The sequence below is a fragment of the Pituophis catenifer genome, unplaced genomic scaffold (assembly GCF_029215685.1).
Source record: "Pituophis catenifer annectens isolate HBS135680 unplaced genomic scaffold, rPitCat1.0.hap2 SCAF_1, whole genome shotgun sequence".
NCBI lineage: Eukaryota > Metazoa > Chordata > Lepidosauria > Squamata > Colubridae > Pituophis > Pituophis catenifer.
In genome coordinates this window covers 16030788-16038558 of record NW_027256881.1, presented here as the reverse complement: position 1 = coordinate 16038558, position 7771 = coordinate 16030788, and positions in this window count along the sequence as shown.

Genomic DNA, 7771 nt, shown 5'->3' with positions numbered 1-7771 from the left:
TCTGTCAGAAAATTTCTCCTTAGTTCTAGGTTGCTTCTCTCCTTGATTAGTTCCCACCCATTGCTTCTTGTCCTGCCCTCAGGTGCTTTGGAGAATAGCTTGACTCCCTCTTCTTTGTGGCAGCCCCTGAGATATTGGAACACTGCTATCATGTCACCTCTGGTCCTTCTTTTCATCAAACTAGACATACCCAGTTCCAGCAATCATTCTTTATTTAATCAGGGAGGATCCCGGACCTGCGCACGTTTCGCCGTGCTCTCAAAACTTTTCTATTTCAGCAGGCTGGCCTGGCCTAACTCTCCTCTTTTAAATTTTTAATTCGTGATTTTATAAATTGGGTGTTTTAATCTGTGTTTCGGCCAAAATATTTAATAATTTTAAGGGATTTTTAATATTTGTATTATCTGTATTTTATCTTGGCTGTTCACCACCCTGAGTCCTTCGGGAGTAGGGCGGTATAGAAATTTGATAAATAAATAAATAAATAAATAAATAAATAAATAAATAAATAAATAAATAAATAAATAAATCATGCAGCTGTTATGCAAATCCAGTTTCCTCCCCTGACTTTGCTTATAGGAAGCTGGCTTGGAAGGTCACAAATGGTGATGACACGAGTCCAGGATGCTGCAGTTGTGATAAATACATGCCAGCTGCCAAGTGCTCAAATTTTAATCATGTGACCATGGGAATCCTGTGGTTGTTGTTAAGTTGTAAGTGTGAAGAAAGGTAATTTTTTTTTCAATGCTTTTGTAACTTCAAATAGTCATTATATGAATGGTTGTGTATCGCGGGCTACCTGCAATCAAAAGCACAAAAACAGTCTTAATAGTCTGTGCAAATTACCACAGAAACATGAAAATCAGAAACAACAATAACAACTGCAATAAATGTTGTATAAAATAACAATAAAGTAGCAACAAGTTCTAAAATACCAAAATGGTTATTGAAATGCACAAGAAAATAAAATGGGCTGCATCTAGGGTTGAGCTCATCATAGAAAAGCAGTTGAACATTTTTTTGGAGAGCATGTTCTATATATGAGGACATATAGAAAACGCTTTTTCTCTGATAACTACCTGCCTTGTTTCATTGGATGGGATACATGGAGATGAAGATGTTAGGATCCCAGGAAGCTAATATTGTGAGGGTGGGGAATGCTCTTTACTACCAAACTATGGACCATTTTTTAAGAGCTATGGTGTTATGGTGGTTAGAATGCAGTATTGCAGGCTAACTCTGCTAGCTGCCAGCAGTTCGATCTGGACAGGCTAAAGGTTGACTCAGCCTTCCATCCTTCTGAGGTCGGTAAAATGAGAACCCAGATTATTGGGGGCAATATGCTAACTCTGTAAATCGTTTAGAGAGAGCTGTAAAACACCTTGAAGCAGTATATAAGTCTAATTGCTGTTGCTATTGCTATTTTAGGACAGCTTTCTTTTTCAATTCTCCGATTTGACTAAGTGATAACTGGGGGATTGGATAATGAATATAACATAAATCAGCTGCTATCTGATCCTAACACTCCAAGCTTCCTAAACCAGTGACCAAAGACTCACAGATTGGGTGGCAAACTGAGAGTTGCAGTCTATCCAGGGGTGAGCTTCAAAAATTTCAGCAAGGGGTTCTCTGCCCGGTTGCTGGGTGGGTGTGGCCATGCTGGGCGTGGCCTAGTCAGCCTCCTGCACCACGGCAGGAGGGCATTTTTGCCGTCCCCGGGCTCCGGGGGCTTTTCTCGAGCCTCAGGGAGAGCAAAAACAGCCTCCTCAGGCTCCAGAGGCCCTCTGGAGGCCAGAAATGGACCAGTTTCCGGCCTTCCCAAACTTCCATAGCCCATTTTTCACCCACCGTGAACCTTCGCACATGCCCTGCACTTACCTGCATCCAAAACAGGCTGCATGGGGACTCCTGGGAGGGGCGGGGTGGGGTGGGCAGGGCCAGCCAGGAGTGGGATTTGGGGGTTCTCTGAACTGCACAGAATCTTAGCTAGAGGTTTTCCCGAACCCCTGTGAACCCCCAGGAGTCCACTCCTGAGTCTATCAGTGAGGAGTTCTAATCCTACAACATCTGGCAATCTCAGTTCAGAAGACTTGGGCTCTGATCTGTGAAATGAACACGAGATGTTGTTTTTCTTGTGAACCATTGGAAGATTTGACTTCCCACCGAATCCAAAGATCTCCTCTTTGAAGTCCGAAACCTAAACTGACCTCTTATGCTAGCCTCTCATTTTTATTTTCCTTCCTCAAATTGTTCCTTCAGATCTCCTTGCCGCTAACAATTCTTCTTGCTCTCCCACAGCAAATCCTAGCAACATAAACACTACGGGACAAATTTATCACAAAGAAAAATGTGCAAGACATAAATCAGCCTCAGTCAGGAACTGAAGAGTTGATCATAGTAGAGGAACAAGCAACCTAATTACAGCACTCAGGGATGTGAACAGTTGGAGGTGGGTGTCCCATGCTGAGTAGCTGGATATCCAGCCATGTGGACATGTTTCATATGGTACTTTTCTCTTTTGTTTCTAAATGCCTAATGTGCAACCCATGCTGTGAAACTACATCATGTAACCTGGTGCTTTTGAGACTTCAGCTCCCAGAATTCCCAGTCACCAAGGGCATTGCCTTGGCTTTCTGGGAGATGTAGTCTCCCAAAACCTAAAAGTCAGAAAAGGCTGTTAACAACAAAGAATGCATTCATGCGGTGGCTCAGTGGCTAAGACGCTGAGCTTGTCGATCAAAAGGTCAGCAGTTCAGCAGTTCGAATCCCTAGTACCACGTAATGGGGTGAGTTCCTGTTACTTGTCCCAGCTTCTGCCAACATAGCAGTTCAAAAGCACGTAAAAAATACAAGTAGAAAAATAGGGACCACCTTTGGTGGGAAGGTAACAGTGTTCTGTGTGCCTTTGGCATTTAGTCATGCCGGCCACATGACCACGGAGACATCTTCGGACAGCACTGGCTCTTCAGCTTTGAAACCGAGATGAGCACCGCCCCCTAGAGTCGGGAACGACTAGCACATATGTGTGAGGGGAACCTTTATCTTTACCTTTACCTTAAGCATTTTCAGAAGTTTTTGAAATACATACAGTCCCTATGCCACCCTTAACTCCCCACCTCATCCTTCTCACCAAAGAAAAATAGAAGAAAAAAAACCTACTAGAAATGAGAAAATGGAAAAATTAAAGAGAAAAACACTCCTTGCGGATTTTTTTTTTTTTTTTTTTTTTGGCCAAGTGGTGTCTGGAGTTCATTCAAATGTAATCCATTTTCTGCCTTCTTGTCTGCATCCTAGTATTTGCTGACTCATTTTGAAGGAACTTCCTGTGCTCTACACGGTTTAATTAACTGTGTGGAATCTTTCAAACAGCCTTTCGAGGACTACCAAGATTACAGCACCCTGAATCCCAACCATATGCCAACTTCCATGGCAATAGAAATTCTATTTCTAACCCATCTGGAGGACACCAGGTTGCAAGAAACCAGTTCTTTAGTAACTCCTCAAAACCTGAAGAATGTTGGGAAGGTCCCCAGTGGAATGTAGAGTTGAGAACATTGGTGAGGACCACTGAAGAATGTAGAGCACCGCAGAAGGTGACCCACTTCAGATACCTCAGGTGCTGTGGAAAATCTGTATCTGAGAACTCAGGTGTGTAGGATTGATGCATCTGCAGATACAATATCTCCATGTTAGAATACCAGATGCCCTGGAGTAATAGTGAGGAAGAACTACAGTTTTCTTTTCTTGCTTTACAGGTAGACTGTCAGGGTTCCAAGTAACACCCCCAATGAAAGAAGACTCCGAGGCTTGAAGTTCCTCAAAGTTCCATTTTATTAGAGATGTCATATTGGCATATCTGAGAAAACCCGAATCTGAAAGTTTCCAGGTTTTTCCCATCCAAAAAAAAGTTCAAGTCCCTGCCCAGCACCCACAAGTCCATCACATGGTCCAATCAAAACACCGTCCCAACTGGAGATGCCTCCCAGTTCCAGCCTCCCAGGTACAGGGCAGAATGTCCTTGACTCTCTGAGAAAGGAATGTTATTATGACTATATATTTCACCCTTGCTCCATATAACCCCCCCTCCCAGTTTCCCACAGCAGTAAATGTGGCAGGCCTGAAGATCCAACAAAAAAGATGCCTTCTAGGCCTGACATAGACCTTGACTTACAGCAGTTCTGGGAGTTGACATCCACACATCTTAAAGTTGATGAGGTTCAGAAACATTGGCCTAGTAGCAACACAGATGAACTTTTTGAGCAATCCTGCAAATTTTCCAATACCTGGTCTGATCCATACCTGGTCAATCATGACCTATTTCAAATGTACCTTCCCAACTCTGGTGAAGCTTTGTACTTTTTGCTCTTCAGAGAAGTATCAAGTCCCAAATGGTGCTCTTCTCCACCCCACCTGTGTCTCAGACTGAATCACCCACTTGACCTCCAACTGGCTGCTGCTTCCTCCAACACTCACCCACCATCTTCTGTGCAGCAAAGGCCAGGGTCGTGCAGCACAACCAAAATGGCTTCTCTTAGTAAAGGAGACCGGGAAACCTAGCAACATTGTTTTCTATATTTGCATCAGTTTTAAAGGATGAGAGAAAGGATGACACACTCTTCCGACAAGTGTGTAAATTCAGTACTGAGGCCATCTGAGCCTCCCACTCACCCTGTTAAAATTGTTTTTCCCCTCCCCATTCCTTTTTAACTGTTTACTTTTGAGTGTCTCTATCATTGCCAGTGCTTCAGCCCCTAAAGCAGGCAGGGAAGGTGTGAGCCATGGCAATCCCTTGCTAGAAAAGGCACACCTGGCAGAAATCAACAATTTCTAAATGAGCAAAAAGAATCAGCAGCAAAAGGAAATCAGAAATCAAGATTCACACCTACCTGTTTTATGTCACAAGAATAGCCCATAGTCTTCCTCAAAATTTTCATTCAAATGGTGTCAGGGCACCATCTTTAAACAGGACCCCTAGCACAGAAGCGGGAGGAGAGGTAGGCTTCTCCAAATTCTTCCTCAGGTTGAAGCAGTGGTGAAATCCAATTTTTTTTACTACCGGTTCTGTGGGCGTGGCTTGGTGGGCATGGCAGGGGAAGGATACTGCAAAATCTCCATTCCCACCCCACTCGAGGGGAAGGATACTGCAAAATCTCCATTCCCACCCCACTCGAGGGGAAGGATATTGCAAAATCTCCATTCCCACCCCACTCTGGGGCCAGCCAGAGATAATATTTGCTGGTTCTCTGAACTACTCAAAATTTCCGCTACCAGTTCTCCAGAACCTGTCAGAACCTGCTGAATAGCACCCCTGCCCTGAAGATCTTCTAGTCCAACGTCCTGCCCAGGCAAGAGACTCTGAACCATTCTGGAGAAATGACTGCCCAATCTCTTCTTAAAAATCTCCATTCATGGAGCACCCACAACTTCTGTAGGCAAGCTGTTCCACTGATTAATTGTTCTCACTGTCAGGAAATTTCTCCTTAATTCTAGGTTGTAGCAGATGCAGCATGGAACAAGTTGAGCATCAGCCATTTGAGCAGCACTTATCCAGCAAATGAGAAATATGGGCGGCTATATAAACGTTTTAAATAAATAAGTAAGTTCCTTCAACTTGCCATGGTGTTCTTGGAAAGAGCCACCTCATGGCTTCGTCATCATCGCTGCCCCTGCAGAAAAATGCAGATGCTGATTTGTGACATTGAATAGGAATAGAAGGTGAGAAGGCATAGAAGCAGCATGTATGGTCAGTCTGGTTCCTGTGGAGAAGGCATCAGAGAATGCTGCAGCCAGGCAATTTGAGATCCAGGACAATATCTCTTTGGGAAGAAACGTTTAAAGCAGTTTTTTCTCAACTTTGGCAACTTGAAGATGCATGGACTTCAACTCCCAGAATTCCTCAGCTAGCTGACCGGCTAGGGAATTCTAGGAGTTGAAGTCCATAGATCTTCCAGGTTCAAAGTTTGAGAAACAACTGATTTTAGAGAAACAGAGGGGAAAAAATGTTAGCCCTTTGATCAAAGTACCCATCAGAGATGGTATTCAGCCGGTTCAGACCAGTTCGCGCGAACTGGTAGCTGCGATGATCAGTTGGCCCCACCCACCCCTACTCTATCCTGTCCTTTATTCCCTGCTTTGTAGCTCATCTCAATCGCGCAGCACAGCTGATTCCCCCCCCTCGCTGTTCTACTTACCATTGCTAACTTGGAAGGTAAGCAGCTAAACCTCTAAATGCTCCATTTTCAGCACTGTGCACAAGCACCTTGAGCACTTGGGCGTGCAAAATATACGCATGCATGCACAAAGTGCGCACTTACTAAACTGATTGTTAAACCAGCAGCATCCCACCACTGGTACCCTTCACATGTTTGCAGAAACTCAAGTAGGTTTGGTGTTAGAAAAGGGTGCCTACTTTGGCCAAGGGATCTCTCCTAACATTCAGTTCAGATTTATTCTCTTCTATTTTAAGGCCATGAAATTGGGTTCTGTACGGTCCTTTGTGGGCAGTAGAAAAGCTCGGTGCAGTTTAGTTAGGGAACCCGCACTGAGATGGTTTAACATCTTTCCTATCCTGAAAGGAAAGGCTTGTATGGTAGTCCATGTCTCTCCATTGTTGATTATTTCATTGTCTGGATATTAGATTGCTTCCCATGTTTTCCCAAAACTAAAAGAAAAAAAAAATTTATGGGCTCAGGATTCTTTTCAGGGAAATCTCCTTTAACTGATGACAGTCAATTAATTTTGGTAAGTCCATGCGCTATTCCTACAAAACGCATGCACAATTCCCCACCTGTTTTTGCTGTCCACCAGGCAGGTTTTTCTTTTTTTTTTTCTGTGTTGAGTGGTGGGAAGGAACACTGAGAAAAGAAATACCCACCTTCACTCTTTTGCCAAGGCTGAGCTGAGTCAACTCTTTTTCTAAGGGGGGAAAAAAATCTACTTTTCCTCTAAACTATCCATCATCCTTTCAGCACCGATGGTGCTTCATGGCTCTGTGCAGCCAGAGGCTTTCCCGCAATCCAACCGCAGCCTGTGACTGGTGCCATTGCATCGGAAACCCTTAATTCACCCTGGAAGCTGTGTGGGTTGGCATGAAGGTGAAGCAAAGGACAGGGCTTTCTCTTCCTTCGATGCAACATGAGTGCAAGCCGCAGCATCAACTGGGCTGGGTGTTCCTGATATGGATGGTGAAGCAAAACAACATCAGTATCCTGTTTCCAATAATGGTCAGCCAAATGTATCATCTTTATTTGAAAAGTTCCTTTAAAAAAAAAAAAAACTACTTTGGTGTTTCTCAACTTTGGCAACTTTAAGATATGTGGACATCAACTTCCAGAATTCCCCAGCCAACTGATCCTTCCATCAATAAACTCCTCTTGGAGGTTTATGGGAATTATGAATCAGTTAGACTGCACACGTGGATTCATGTCTTGGGCTGCAGTATTCCTTCATCTTTAGCAGTGGTGGGTTCCACTTACCTTCGGTTCACAACTTCTACTGGTTCACAACTTCTGCGCATGTGCAGACTGTCTGTGATGACATCCAAGCGAGTGGGCGGAGCATCCCACTGCCGCTACCGGTTCACACAAACCAGGGCGAACCAGCAGAAACCCACCACTGATCTTTAGTTAAGATTAATAAGAATTATAGGTAGTCCTCGACTTACAGCTATAGTTGAGCCCAACATTTCTGCTGCTAAGCCAGTTGTTAAGTGAGTTTTGCTCCATTATACAATCTTTCTTGCCACAATTGTTAAGTGAATCACTGCAATTGT